The sequence below is a fragment of the Ranitomeya imitator genome, chromosome 1 (genome assembly GCF_032444005.1).
Source record: "Ranitomeya imitator isolate aRanImi1 chromosome 1, aRanImi1.pri, whole genome shotgun sequence".
Lineage (NCBI taxonomy): Eukaryota > Metazoa > Chordata > Amphibia > Anura > Dendrobatidae > Ranitomeya > Ranitomeya imitator.
The window spans coordinates 185,684,469-185,700,716 of NC_091282.1; positions in this window are offsets into that span (position 1 = coordinate 185,684,469).

A 16,248-nucleotide genomic window follows, 5' to 3' on the forward strand; every position below is an offset into this window, starting at 1 on the left:
TCTCTCTGACTCTGAAGAGGCGGGTGGGCCAGTGCCTGCGGTGACCACAGCGCAGTACGCATCTGATGATGAAACTCAGGTGCCGCTTTCTGGTGAGTACTGTGCTGCCGAGACTACCCAGGAGGAGCAGTTGGTGGCAGAGGGTAGTGGAGATGATGAGGTCGTTGACCCACCATGGCGTGAGGAACAGGAAGGTGGTGGGAGCAGCTCTGAGGAAGAGATTCCCCTTAAGGGCCAAAGAGGGAGAGGGAGGGGGAAGACTGCGGAGCCTGTAGCCTCCACTTCGGCACCCGTTAGGAGCCTGTCTCTTTCAAAAGCCAAAAAGGGCGCTCCCAAGACTTGCAGTGCCTGGTCCTTTTTTGACACAGTTGCAGATGACATTTGTTTTGTCAAATGCAAGCTGTGTCATCAGAAAGTCAAAAGAGGTAAAAGTGTCAGCAACCTCAATACCACAAATATGTGGAAACATGTGCGGACCAGGCACGCGGTGGAGTTACAAAAACACACTGAAGACCTAGGCCAACCAACAGCGGCAGCTACCACCTCTTCAGCTCGTGTTGCCTCTTCCTCCAGCTCACGCACAGCTGGTTTGGCTTCCTCCCAGGATCGCCATGGAAGAACCTCTGGCACTGTTGTCCAGAGACCTAGTGTAATTCCACCCACAGCACCACATTCCCAGTCATCCTCATACTCCCAGTCTACTCTACAGCCATCGGTAGTACAGGCATGGGAGAAAAGGCAGGCATTCTGGGCCAACCACCCCCGAGCACAGGCTCTGAATGCAGGCATTGCCAAACTTCTGTCCCTGGAAATGCTCTCATTCAGGCTGGTGGAGACTGACAGCTTCCGTGACTTGATGGCATTGGCAGTCCCACAGTACAAGGTGCCCAGCCGCTTTTACTTCAGCAGGCAAGCTGTCCCTGCCCTGCACAAGCATGTGGAGGGACACATAAAACACGCGCTACTGAACGCCGTCAGTAGCAAGGTCCACCTCACCACCGATGCGTCGACCAGTCAACATGGACAGGGGCGATATATTTCCCTCACTGCCCATTGGGTTAATGTTGTTGAGCCAGGTACAGATCGTGCGAGTGGCGCAGGACGTGTCCTGCCCACTCCAAGGATTGCAGGAATCCAGTCTGTACGCATTGACTCCTCCTCATACCCAAGTTCCTCAGAATCATCGCTGCAGGAGCCGTCACAGTCCACCTCCACATGGACCCGTGAACATTTACCTGTTACGACCGACATGAGCACAGCCGTGGCCAAATGTCAACAGGCCGTCTTGAAACTAGTTTCTTTGGGGAATCGAAGCCACACAGCGCAGGACCTCTGGAATGCCATCAAGCAGGAGAGCGATGTGTGGTTAGTGCCAGCGAATCTCCAGCCAGGCATGGTAGTGTGTGACAATGGCCGAAATCTGGTGGCAGCTTAGGCCATTGGCAACCTCACTCACATCCCATGTCTGGCACATGTGCTCAATTTGGTTGTGCAGAGTTTTCTGAGGGACTATCCGGATCTTGATGCACTGCTGCACAAGGTCCGCCTAGAGTGTGCTCACTTGCGGCTTTCCAGCTTGGCAAGATCCCGCATTGCTACTCTGCAGCGCCGATTCCGCCTTCCGGAACACCGCATCATATGTGACCTACCTACCAGGTGGAATTCCACGTTACATATGTTGGAGCGGTTGTGTGAGCAGCAGCAAGCAGTAATGGAGTACCAGCTGCATCAGGCGCAAAAAAGTCGCAGTCAGCGCCGATCAGACATCACAACCACAGAGTGGGCCACTATGAAGGATGTCTGCCAGATTTTGCGTCCTTTTGATTATTCCATGCGGATGGCAAGTGCAGATGATGCACTAGTCAGCATGACTGTCCCCCTTATCTGCCTGCTTCAACAAACTTTGCAAGCGTTAAGGGATGATGTTGTGGAAGTGGTGGAGGATGAGGAGTCACCTTTTCCATCAGCTTCTGGAGAGTCAGCGCCACGTGGTTCCTCACAAAGGGGTACGCAGGGGCCACTTTGTGAGGAGGATGAGGAGGAGTCAATGGAGGAGGAAGAGCTCCGTCCAGAGGAGGGAGTGAGACAGTTGTCCAGTGGTCAGTGTGTACAGCAAGGGTGAGGTGATGACGAGCGGGCAGAGATTATGTCTCAAGCAGGGGACAGCGTTTCTGGGGCAGTTGGCAGTGTGCAGCACATGGTTGATTTCATGCTGCAGTGCCTGAGAAACGACCACCGCATCGACCACATTCTCAACATGACTGATTATTGGGTGTTCACCCTCCTCGATCCTCGCTACCGGGACAACGTCCAAAACCTCATCCCAGCGTTGATCCGGGAGCGTAAAATGCAGGAGTACCACGACACACTGGTGAATTCCATCATCTTCTCCAGTCCAACTGAGAGGAGTGCTGCTAGTGCTTTACAAAGCAGCTCAGTGCGTCGAGGCAGTGGGGGAGGCTCTGCACAAAGAGGGAGCAGAAGCAGTGCCTCTGCCCAAGGCAAGACCAGTATGGCACAACTGTGGCAAACTTTTGTGTGCCCACCCCAAATGTCTACACCATCACCGGCGGCTCCAGTCAGCAGGAGGCAACGGTTCCGTCAGATGGTGACAGACTACATGGCTTGCCCTCTTACTGTACTCCCAGATGGCTCTTCCCCGTTCAAGTTTTGGGTCTCTAAGCTGGATACATGGCCAGAGCTAAGCCAGTATGCATTGGAGGTGCTGGCTTGCCCTGCAGCTAGTGTCTTATCGGAACGTGTCTTTAGTGCCGCAGGTGGTGTACTAACAGACCGTCGCATGCGACTATCCTCCGATAACGTTGACCGGCTTACTTTCCTGAAAATGAACCAGGCCTGGATCTCGCAGGAATTTGCCACTCCTCTGCCTGATTAAGTAATTGGGTGTCATCCAGGTCTCCTGATGTGTTCATCTTTCTACCACCTGATTTGCTATTCCTGGGCTCCAACACCGCCAGTTGCGGCTCAGAAGTGCAGGCTGCACAGTCAAAACATACGACCCAGTGTTATTGGGTTTCAGTAACGTCAGCTGATCCCCAGCTGTGTAGCCGGCAATGTGTCCTGCGACCGCCACGCTGGCACAACAACCTAAATGTAAGGGAACCTGTCCCCCCCCCCCCGGCGTTTGTTACTGAAAGAGCCATCTTGTGCAGCAGTAATGTTGCACAAGGAAAAGGTCGCTCTTTTAGTTTAGCTCCTTGCACACGCAGAACTTAACACTTATAAAATGTGTTCACTGATACCGTTATACCGTCCCGGAGCTGGGACTTTCCTTCATAATGTGACGCAGCACAGCCATCATTCCTACCCCCTTGGTGCCATGCGCTGCCTCCTCAGCGTTGTTTTAAGCTGTCACGGAGCCTGCGCTGTTCTGTTATCCCTTGGCCATGCCCAATTTGCGCTGCCTGTCTTCTGACATAATTTGGTGTCAGGCTGGCTGCGCCTGTGCGCCCGAGCTGCCCGAGAACCCGCCTCGCAGTGTCTTCTGATTGAATCACACTGCAAGCCTGGGATCCATGGGCATGCGCAGTGCATATCTTCCCCTCGGGCTCTCGCTCATCTCCCTCCGCCTTCTTTAGACTGTGCGCCGTCAGCTGATCCCTAATAGCATGACACGGCCGTGACGCCGCACAGTCTGAAGAAGAGGGAAGGAGGGGAGTGAGAGTCGAGGATATGCACTGAATGTGGCACCCCTAGGGGTATTTGCCACAAAAATAGTTACTGACAGTAAGTACAAATACTAAAATAGCAAGACTGCACTACCACCTCCGGCCAGAAGGGGGAGCTCCAGAGACTCCCCTTGATCCATTCTGGTCTGAGAGAAGAAATGGCAGTTGGGCTAAGGAGCTGATAGTGAGAGGTCATACAGTTGAATCTCTAACAGCCCTGTGACTGTTACCAGGCCTAAATCACCGGCCTGAGGAGAAGAGGGATAGAGAAAAAGGACATTGTGAGAACCGGGTAGCATTAATCACTACCCAGAACAGGCGCAAAGACGGATACCGGATCCGTGGCTGTATTCATTATATATAATACAGCAACCGGAAAAACGTGAGGTGATATCAGCTTCACTAGGGTCAGATGCAGCAACAGACACAGAGTTCAGCGGTACTCCCAGAGGGGGTAAACCGATAAAAGGACTCGGGTTGCCCGTCGAACCAGGACCCGGAGGGGACAGATTGGGCCGGCAGCCAGTTCACATACAGCAGCAGGGCCACACAGAAATTGCGCACAATAAGAGGCGAAGACCCCGGCAGGGTCAAAGTAACTCAGAGTTCCCATACAGACTCCGGTGACAGGACTGGTTGTAAATCCTTTTATGTTAAAGTAAACTGGTTAAACGTTTCAGTGCCTCAGTCTTTCATTTGGACAATAGCCATCTATCCAGGATCGAGATCGTCACCGCTGGGAGAACCTGCTGCTGATCAAGTAAGTGCCTGTCCCCTCATGATACCCCTTACACTGTGCATTGCCTGAGGCCACAGCACCGGGTCAAGCCACCCGTGACATCCCCCTCAAGAGACAGACTCCATTGGTCCGGTGCTGGGTATCCCGGTCTCCTGGGCGTCACAATTGGCGTCACGAACAGGATCTAGCCAGCCCGTATACCGGGTATTGTGTGCCGTGATTGGAGCCCAAAACTGTGAAAACTGGGATGAAAAATCTTGAAAATTGACTTTATTAAAGAAAAATCCATTCCCCATTGAAAACTATTGAAAGTGACTTTTCCCCATTGGTTATAATGGAGTAAAGATGGCCGCCATCCCCTGAGGTAATCACTTCATAACCGTTAGGCACGAGACTGTTAATTGAGCTACGCCATCACCTGAGCCCCAGTCTAACTGAAAAACTTCAGAATCCGCCATTACAGAGCGCGGTGGGTGGGAGCAGCAGGGGGCATGTCATTGTGGGCGGCACCAAGCTGAGCGCTCTGACATCAGAGCAAGGGGAAAATCGATCCTGCTGCACAGCGGAACGAATCTACACTATCCCGACGGAAGCGGAGGACCGGAAGGGTCCGGATTAACTATGGGGGCACAGTATGTCGCAGCACGGAGACGCCGCAGCACTCGGCAACGCTAATGCAGCTGAAAGACAGAGTGTCAATAGAGAGTCCGGCAGCGCAGCGGTGCAAGGAGTGGCACCCATCATGCCGGTGCTGATGCCATATACCCCGGGTGGCCCATGGCTTCCAATGTATGAAGGTGAGCCTAATACCCTTGACGATTTCAGAGAAAAGATGCTGGCCCATTTTGACATGTTCCCTGTGGGTGAAGTTCAGCGTGTTAGTCTCCTGATGATGCAGTTAAGTGGCCATGCTAAGCGAGAAGTCACAGCATGGGCAGCTGATCTAAAAGGCACTGTTGAACGCATATTTGCTGGATTAAAAGCTACATTTGAAACCACGGCCAGCAGCAAAGCTAAAATACGATTCTTTAGTTGCAAACAAAAAGCTAATGAGGGCGTGAGAGACTTTGCCTTAAACCTGCAGGAAGCCCTTAAATCACTTACACTGGCTGAACCCATTTTTAACACCGGAGCGGATAAACTGCTAAGAGATCAATTTATTGAGGGACTCTACACCCCTTCTCACCGGGGGCATGTGAGCATGCTTGTTTTTAAGAACCCTGAATTGACATTTGCCCAATTAAAGGAGAGCGCTATACGTCTCCAGCTGGCAGAGGCACCTCGGGATCAGGATCCTGCGCAACCCATGGCAGAGGCACCTCAACAACAGGGAGTGCCAGTGACATCAGCTATGTCTGGGGCCATTGCTAAGCCCCTGGGGCCCAGTACTAATGAGGCTCTTCAACAAAAGCTTGACTCTTTAGCTGATGTTGTTGCTTCAATGGCTAAAACCATGCAGGAGATGAGAGGACACAAGATGGAGTTGGCAAACTGTAGAGAGGATGTTCCATGGATGAGACCCCGGAGATACCCGACATGGAGAGGACGACCCCGCGACCGCTACCAACCGGATGGACAGCCCATTTGCCGCCGTTGCCAGCAGCCGGGCCACTTTGCACGAGATTGTGATTTAAACGGGAATCCCCTGGGAATGCGGGCCGCTTCGCAGGAATGAACTTTCAAGGCCCAACACCCTGGCACGACAGGTACATCGGAGGACAACCCATTATCCCTATCGTGCTGGACGGAATTCCCCTCAACGCTTTGCTGGACACAGGTTCCCAGATTTCATCTATACCGTATATCCTTTATAAGAGGTACTGGGCTGATGCAGATATTGATAAAGGGCCCTCTGATGTTGAACTAGATATATGGGCCAGTAATGGTAAGTTGGTACCGAAACTAGGATTCAGGGAGATGACCATAAAGATTGGTAAAGTAGAACTGAAGAAACAGGGTATAATTGTTGTTGATGTTGACCGGCGGAACTGTGAACCAACTGTATTGATAGGAATGAATGTGTTAGAGAACTGCTTTTCCGAAGTCATTTCTGTCTTACAGCAAATTGCTGAAACTGCCCAATCCTGCCAGCAGAGAGTTCTCTGGAGGGAAATAAAAGTATTGATGTTAAGGCAACAGGTAGAAGTTGCAGGTGGAGAAATCGGCAGTGTGAGGGTAAGTGATCCAACGTCTATTGTAATCCCACCAAAAACAGAAATGCTGGTATGGTGTAGAGCAGCCATTGGTACTAAGGGACGAGATTATCAAGCCTTAATAGAACCAGTGTACACCGACAGCAGGCCCACTATACTCACAGCACGAGGGATAGTCGAGGTACACCGGGGACGAGTGCCGGTACGACTTTTGAACTGTGGAGAGGAAGAGGTCACTTTGCCAAGGTATGCTACAATGGCAAAGCTATATACTGTTGACAACAATGTCATCACAACCATTGAGCCCTTAGAACCAACCTGTCAGGTGGAAGGCAATGGCTCAGATGGAGAAATGGAGGATTGGTGCCAACAGCTACACGTGGGCATAAATTCAACACCTACCCATCAAAAACAAGGGGTGTATAGGCTAGTGACGGAATATGAACAAGTCTTCAGTAAACACCCATTGGACTTCGGACGGATAGAAGGGGTAGAACACACAATCCCCACAGGTGACCATCCCCCAATAAAAGAAAGATATAGACCCATACCGCCCGCTCACTATCAATGTGCAAAAGATATGCTGAGGGAAATGAAACAGGCCGGGGTAATAAGAGACAGCTGTAGCCCCTGGGCGGCCCCTCTAGTGATTGTCAAAAAAAAGGACGGAACCATGAGAATGTGCGTAGACTACCGGAAGATTAATAACATCACCCATAAGGACGCCTACCCCTTGCCTAGGATAGAAGAGTCCTTAACTGCTTTGAAATCTGCTAATTATTTTTCCACCTTAGACTTAACAAGCGGGTATTGGCAAGTCCCTGTGGCTGAGAGAGATAAGGAAAAGACGGCATTCACCACACCAATGGGTCTATGTGAATTTAATCGCATGCCGTTCGGACTCTGCAACGCATCCGGTACCTTCCAGCGGCTGATGGAATGCTGCCTCGGGCACAAGAACTTCGAGACCGTCCTCCTGTACCTAGATGATGTGATCGTCTACTCAAAGACTTACGAACAACAATTAATAGACCTGGCAGAAGTGTTCGAAGCCTTATCCAGGTATGGCATGAAAGTCAAGCCATCCAAATGTCACCTTCTCAAGCCAAAGGTACAGTACCTGGGACACATCGTGAGTTCGGAGGGAGTAGCACCAGATCCCGAGAAAATAAGCGCCATAAGGGATTGGCCAAGACCTACCAGCGCAAAAGAAGTGAGACAATTCCTGGGATTGGTGGGTTACTATCGCAGATTTATAAAAGGATTTACCAAGTTGGCAGCACCCTTGCAAGACACCTTGGTAGGGCAGACGAAGAAACCTTCAAACCGAAACCCTCCTTTTCAGTGGAACGACGAAAGGGAAGACTCCTTTGAACAACTAAAGAAGGCACTAACCGGAGAAGAGGTTCTGGCATACCCAGATTACCATAAACCTTTCATCCTCTACACCGATGCCAGTAATGTGGGACTAGGAGCGGTGCTGTCACAAAAGCAAGAAGGTCGGGAGAAAGTCATCGCCTTTGCAAGTAGAAAGCTCCGGCCTACTGAAAGAAATTCAGAAAATTACAGCTCCTTCAAATTGGAACTACTGGCAGTAGTTTGGGCTGTGACGGAGCGTTTCAAACACTATCTGGCCGCTGCAGAATTTATTGTCTATACTGACAACAATCCGTTGACCCACCTGGACACAGCCAAATTAGGTGCGTTAGAACAGCGATGGATAGCCCGGTTATCTAATTACAACTTCATAATCAAGTATCGAGCAGGTCGCAAGAATGGAAATGCCGATGCCCTATCCCGGATGCCACACTTGAGAGATGTAGAAGAGGAAACGGGGGAGCTTGAAGAAATTGAACTACCAGCCTTCCATCGTCCCAAGGCAAAACATCATCAGTCAAGTACCTATCAGAAACAACAAGAGGTGAATTTTAATCCGTTAGCACACCATAGATGGGCTGACACCCAAGACAGCAATCCGGCTGTGAAGTTGGTGAAGGAACTGTTGACTGAGCAAAGTGCATATCCCTATGAGGATGCCCCAGAAGAGACGCATCAACTCTGGAAAGAGAGAGGCAAAATGTTCCTGTATCAAGGGAAGCTCTGTAGAAGATACACCAATCCGAAAACACATGAATTGGTTTGGCAGATTATTGTGCCTAAACAAGATGTGAAGATGGTCCTCGAAGCTTACCATAATGGTGCTGGTCACTTCGGTTGGAAAAAGTTAGAAGTACTCCTAAGAGAAAGATTTTATTGGGTCGGGATGAGAAAATCAATCGAACAGTGGTGCAGAAATTGTGGCCCGTGTAACCTCAGAAGAAACGATCAAAAGAACCAAAGAGCACCACTGCAGCCCATAATCACCAAACAACCACTTGAACTTGTAGCCATGGACCACGTGAAGTTGACACGAAGCCGGTCCGGCTATGTCTATGCCTTGACCATCGTGGACCATTATTCACGTTTCTTGGTAGTAGTACCCGTAAAAGATCTGACAGCAAAAACAGCAGCCAAAGCGTTCCAAACGTACTTTTGTAGACCCCATGGATATCCGGAACAGGTTCTCACCGACCAAGGTACAGCCTTTGAATCAGAGATCTTCAGAGAATTTTGTAATATGTATGGTTGCAAAAAGATCCGGACGACGGCCTATCATCCACAAACAAACGGCTTATGCGAGAAGATGAACCATATTGTAATAGACCTACTAAAGACTTTACCTGAGACAGAAAGGAATCAATGGCCAGAGAAATTGCCTGACTTGGTGGATCTGTATAATCATGTCCCGGTGAGCTCCACCAACTGCACCCCAGCTTACCTTATGCGTGCAAGACCCGGCCAATTACCAATCGATCTAGAAATGGGAATTCTGAAACCAGACGCAGAAGTTCAAGACTCCAATTGGGATATCATACGGCAAAAGCAGTATCGCCAAGTGCAAGAGAGTGTGGAAAGAAGCCTTCAGCAAACTAGAGAAAGACAAGAGCGAACTTTCAACCAGAATGCTCTAGCGACCCCATTAAGACCGGGTGACCAAGTGCTCAAGAGAAATCGTCGAACCAATAAACTGGACAATCAGTGGGAAGCCGTACCCTACACAGTTTTACCAACAAGAGTGGATAATCCTAAAATGTGTCTCATTAGCAAAAACGGAGGCTTAACATCTGTACTAGTGTCAAGAGACAATCTTAAATTATGTCCGGAAGCATTGAAAGAGCCAGACGTTGTCCAGCCAGAACCAGAAGTTATTCAACCCATACAGGTTCAACCAGTAAAGGAAAAAGAAGAGGAAGTGTATCACACCTGTATAGGAGACTTTCCCAAAACCCTACTAACATACCATGGTGCAGTAGTGGTTCCCATGGTGGCCTTTTACCCAACACCGAACCCAATACCAGAAGTCCCAAGACAGGAAGAGGCTGACCCCGTACTACAGGAGGTTCCAGGCCAGGAAGAACAGATTCCTGGTCAGAGTAATCCCATTCACGGTGGACTTGCCAACTCCATAGTCGTGGAATTATCTTTAGCAGAGCGGGCAGATACTACATCCGCAGTAGACAGTAGTACACCACATGAAGAGACACCGCTATTACGTAGATCACAGCGTAGTACCCAGGGTCAATTACCGGCCAGGTATGCAGATTACCAACTATAAAGCTCATAATGTGAATTGTATATATGTTATGCCGTATATAGTTAAACAGAAAATGTAGTATAGTCATTGCTATCAGTCTGCAACGTTTAAGCCCAGTGCCTACAGAGACTTGTCTGCATGAACTTATTGCATATTCTTGAACTTTTTATCAGCCCGGAGGCACTAAATCAAAGCTCCGGAAAGACTGCTTTTTGAACTTTGCTTTTTGCTCTTTTTGAACTTTCTTTAGACTTTCTATTGATAACTCCGTTGGAAAAATGGAACTAAATTCCTGGACACTAAGTACAGTGCCGTTCCTAATACCTTCAAGGATAGAACTGTATTAATGGACGCTATTTGAAGTGACTTTTTACAGAACTCTATTTTTGTTTCCTTGAGTGGTTTTTGTAACTTTTCATTTTTAAGACTCTGTACATATTAATTGTTATTTCAAAATGTTATTGTCCCACAGTCCCGGAGTACTGTTCTTAACTAAGGGGGAATGTGGCACCCCTAGGGGTATTTGCCACAAAAATAGTTACTGACACTAAGTACAAATACTAAAATAGCAAGACTGCACTACCACCTCCGGCCAGAAGGGGGAGCTCCAGAGACTCCCCTTGATCCATTCTGGTCTGAGAGAAGAAATGGCAGTTGGGCCAAGGAGCTGATAGTGAGAGGTCATACAGTTAAATCTCTAACAGCCCTGTGACTGTTACCAGGCCTAAATCACCGGCCTGAGGAGAAGAGGGATAGAGAAAAAGGACATTGTGAGAACCGGGTAGCATTAATCACTACCCAGAACAGGCGCAAAGACGGATACCGGATCCGTGGCTGTATTCATTATATATAATACAGCAACCGGAAAAACGTGAGGTGATATCAGCTTCACTAGGGTCAGATGCAGCAACAGACACAGAGTTCAGCGGTACTCCCAGAGGGGGTAAACCGATAAAAGGACTCGGGTTGCCCGTCGAACCAGGACCCGGAGGGGACAGATTGGGCCGGCAGCCAGTTCACATACAGCAGCAGGGCCACACAGAAATTGCGCACAATAAGAGGCGAAGACCCCGGCAGGGTCAAAGTAACTCAGAGTTCCCATACAGACTCCGGTGACAGGACTGGTTGTAAATCCTTTTATGTTAAAGTAAACTGGTTAAACGTTTCAGTGCCTCAGTCTTTCATTTGGACAATAGCCATCTATCCAGGATCGAGATCGTCACCGCTGGGAGAACCTGCTGCTGATCAAGTAAGTGCCTGTCCCCTCATGATACCCCTTACACTGTGCATTGCCTGAGGCCACAGCACCGGGTCAAGCCACCCGTGACATCCCCCTCAAGAGACAGACTCCATTGGTCCGGTGCTGGGTATCCCGGTCTCCTGGGCGTCACACTGTGCATGCCCATGGATCCAAGGCCCGCAGTGGGATTACATTAGATGACACTGCGAGGTGCGATCTGGAGCAGCGTGGACGCACAGGCACTGACAGCCTGACACCAAATTATGTCAGAAGACAGGCAGCGCAAATTGGGCATGGCCAAGGGATAACAGAACAGCGCAGGCTCCGTGACAGCTTAAAACAATGCTGAGGAGGCAGCGCACGGCACCAAGGGGATAGGAATGACAGCTGTGCTGCGTCCCATTACGAAGGAAATTCCCACCTCCGGGACGGTTTTACGGTATAAGGGGACACATTTTTAGTGTTTACTTCTGTGTTTGCAAGGAGCATAATTAAAAGAGCAACCTTTTCCTTTTGCATCCTTAGTGCTGCATAAGATGGCTCTTTCAGCTACAAACGTCTTGTGGGGGGTTAAAGGTTCCCCTTCAACTTGCTCCAATCAGGCTTCGGCCTACACTCTGTTCCTCTGCTCCTCCTGCTGTCCCTGGGCTCTAACACCGCCAGTTGGTGCCTGGAAGTGCTGTCTGCACAGTCAACAGTCGCTCCTCTGTTATTGGGGTTCCGTAACGTCAGCTGATCCCCAGCTGTGTGTGCGGCAATACCTCCAATCTGCTCCTCCTGCTGTCCCTGGGCTCTAACACCGCCAGTTGGTGCCTGGAAGTGCTGTCTGCACAGTCAACAGTTGCTTCTCTGTTGTTGGGGTTCAGTAACGTCCCCAGCTGTGTATCCGGCAACGTGTCATGCGACCGCCACGCTGGCACAACAAAAATGTAAGGGAACCTGTCCCCCCCCTAGGCGTTTGTTACTGAAAGAGCCACCTTGTGCAGCACTAATACTGCACAAGGAAAAGGTCGCTCTTGAAATTATGCTCCTTGGAAACGCTGAACTACACACTCATGTAATGTGTCCCCTCACACCGTCAAACCGTCCCGGAGGTGGGACTTTCCTTTGTAATGTGACGCAGCACAGCCGTCATTCCTACCCCCTTGGCTCCGTGCGCTGCCTTCTTAGCGTTGTTTGATTCTGTCATGGACCCTGCGCTGTTATGTTATCCCTTAGCCATGCACAGTTTGCGCTGCCCGTCCTCTGACATCATTTGTTGTCGTCCTGGCTGCGCCTGTGCGTCCACGCTGCCCGAAATCCCACCTCGCAGTGTCGTCTAATGTGATCCCACAGTGGGCCTGGTATCCATGGCCATGCGCAGTGCATATACTAGCCTCTCACTCCCCTTCTTCACGCTTCTTCAGACTAGGCGGCGTCAGCTGATCCCTAATAGCATGCCACGGCCGTGACGCCGCACAGTCTGAAGAAGCAGGAAGGAGGTGAGTGAGAGGCGATGATATGCACTGCGCATGCCCATGGATCCCAGGCCCGCAGTGGGATTACATTAGATGACACTGCGAGGTTGGATCTCGGGCAGCTTTGACGCACAGGCACTGGCAGCCTGACACCTAAATGATGTCAGAAGACGGGCACCGCTAACTGTGCATGGCCAAGGGATAACATTACAGCGCGGGCTCCGTGACAGAACCAAACAACGTTGAGGAGGTGGCGCACGGCACCAAGGGGGTTGGAATGACGACTGTGCTGTGTCACATTACAAAGGAAAGTCCCACCTCTGGGACGGTTTAACGGTGTGAGGGGACACATTATATGAGTGTGTACTTCAGCGTTTGCAAGGAGCATAATTTTAGGAGCCACCATTTTCCATTTGCAGTATTACTGCTGTACAAGATGGCTCTTTCAGCAACAAATGCCTGGGGGGGGGGGGTTAAAGGTTCCCTTTGAGCTTGCTCCACTGCAGGCTTCGGCCTACACTCTGCTCCTCTTTGATTCCCTGGGTTTCAACACTGTCAGTTGCCACCTGGAAGTGTTGTCTACACAGAAAAAACACTAGCAGTGGGGTTCAGCACCGCCAGCTGTTCCCCTGCTGTGTAGTCGGCAACGTGTCCAGCACAAGCCACGCTGGCACAACAGACCAAAAGCTGCCACCAGTGCAGGCTTCGGCCTACACTCTGCTCCTCTCCTCCTCCTGCTGACCCTGGGCTCTAACACCGCCAGTTTTTGCCCGGACGTGCTAGCTGCACAGAGAAAAACACCAGCCAATGTGTCAGTGGGGTTCAGCACCGCCAGCTGTTCCCCTGCTGTGTAGCTGGCAACATGTCCTGCAAACGCCATGCAGGTACCTGAGCTGAAATTAAAGGGAACCTGCCCCTCTCAGGTGTTTCTATGTATAACAGCCACCTTGTACAGCAGTACTGCTGCATTTGTACAAGGTGGCTGACTTTTTCTCCTTGCCCACGTTGAATTTAACACGTACAAAATGTGTCTCATTACAGACCATTACAATGTCCCTGAGGTGTGACTTTCCTTTTTAATGACACGCAGCACCCCCCTTGGTAGCGCTGCCCATCTTCTGACATCATTGGTTGGCTGACTGTGCCTGTGCGTCCGCCCTGCCCGACACAACGCCCCTCGTTGTCTGATCTATTTTGACTGCGAGGGTGTGATTGATGGGCATGTGCAGTGCATATCTTCGCCTGTCTTAACTCATCTCCTTCCGCCTTCTTCAGACTGTGCGGCCTCATGGCCGTGGCATGCGATAAGGGATCAGCGGAGGCCGCCCAGTCTGAAGCAGGTGTAAGGACATGAGTGAGCGGCGAACATATTTACTGCACAAGGCCACGAATCCCAGCTCTGCAGTGTGACTTTATTAAAAGACACTGCGGGTCTGGGATTCATGGCCATCGCTAACCGCACCGGTCGACATGAAATGTACTCCTGTACAGCAAATAACAACGCTCAGGAGGCTGCGCCCAGCACCAAGGCGTTATTTCTGTGCACCTGTGCTGCGTCTCCTTAAAAACACAAGTCACGCCTCCAATACAGTCTTACTGTAAAATGGGCAAAATTGTGTACGTCTTTCATTCTGCGTGTGCAATGAGCAAAATTCATAGAGCAACCTCTGACTTGTGCAGCATTAGTGCTGCACAAGGTGTGGCTATTGTACTTTGCAACACCTGAGGGGGGTTAAAGGTTACCTTTGAAATTGGTTCTACTAGGCTTCGGCCTACACTCTGCTCCTCCTGCAGACCCTGGGCTCTAACTACGCCAGTTGGGGCCCGGAAGTGCTGGCTGCACAGAGAAAAACACCCGCCATTGTGTCAGTGGGGTTCAGTACCGCCAGCTGTTCCCCTGTTGTGTAGCCGGCAACGTGTCCAGCACAAGCCACGCTGGCACAACAGACCAAAAGCTGCCACCAGTGCAGGCTTCGGCCTACACTCTGCTCCTCTTTGATTCCCTGGGTTTCAACACTGTCAGTTGTCACCTGGAAGTGTTGTCTACACAGAAAAAACACTCGCTGATGTGTCAGTGGGGTTCAGCACCGCCAGCTGTTCCCCTGCTGTGTAGTCGGCAACTTGTTTAGCACAAGCCACGCTGGCACAACAGAACAAAAGCTGCCACCAGTGCAGGCTTCGGCCTACATTCTGCTCCTCTCCTCCTCCTGTTGACCCTGGGCTCTAACACCGCCAGTTTTTGCCCGGACGTGCAAGTTGCACAGAGAAAAACACCAGCCAATGTGTCAGTGGGGTTCAGCACCGCCAGCTGTTCCCCTGCTGTGTAGCCGACAACGTGTCCTGCAAATGCCATGCAGGTACCTGAACTGAAATTAAAGAGAACCTGCCCCCCCCCCAGGTGTTTATATGTATAACAGCCACCTTGTACAGCAGTACTGCTGCATTTGTACAAGGTGGCTGACTTTTTCTCCTTGCCCACGTGGAACTCAACACGTACAAAATGTGTCTCATTAGAGACCATTACAGTGTCCCTGAGGTGTGACTTTCCTTTTTAATGACACGCAGCACCCCCCTTGGTAGCGCTGCCCGTCTTCTGACATCATTGGTTGGCTGCCTGTGCCTGTGCGTCCGCCCTGCCCGACACAACGCCCCTCGTTGTCTGATCTATTTTGACTGCGAGGGTGTGATTGATGGGCACGAGCAGGGCATATCTTGGCCTGTCTTCACTCCCCTCCTTCCGCCTTCTTCAGACTGTGCGGCCTCATGGCCGTGGCATGCGATAAGGGATCAGCTGAGGCCGCCCAGTCTGAAGCAGGTGTAAGGACATATGTGAGCGGCGAAGATATTTACTGCGCAAGGCCACGAATCCCAGACCCGCACTGTGACTTTATGAAAAGACACTGTGGGTCTGGGATTCATGGCCATCGTTAACCGCACCAGCCAACATGAAATGAGGTCATAAGACGGGCAGCGCTAACTGGGCATGGCCAAGGGCTAACAAGAGCACAGACTCCTGTACAGCAAATAACAACGCTCAGGAGGCTGCGCCCAGCACCAAGGCGTTATTTTTGGACACCTGTGCTGCGTCTCCTTAAAAAGACAAGTCGCGCCTCCAATACAGTTTTACTGTACAATGGGCAAAATTGTGTACGTCTTTCATTCTGCGTGTGAAATGAGCAAAATTTAAAGAGCAACCTTTCACTTGGGTAGCATTACTGATGCACAAGGTGTGGCTCTTCTACATTTTAACACCTGAGGGTGGGTTAAAGGTTACCTTTGAAATTGGTTCAATTAGGCTTCGGCCTACACTCTGCTCCTCTCCTCCTCCTGCTGACC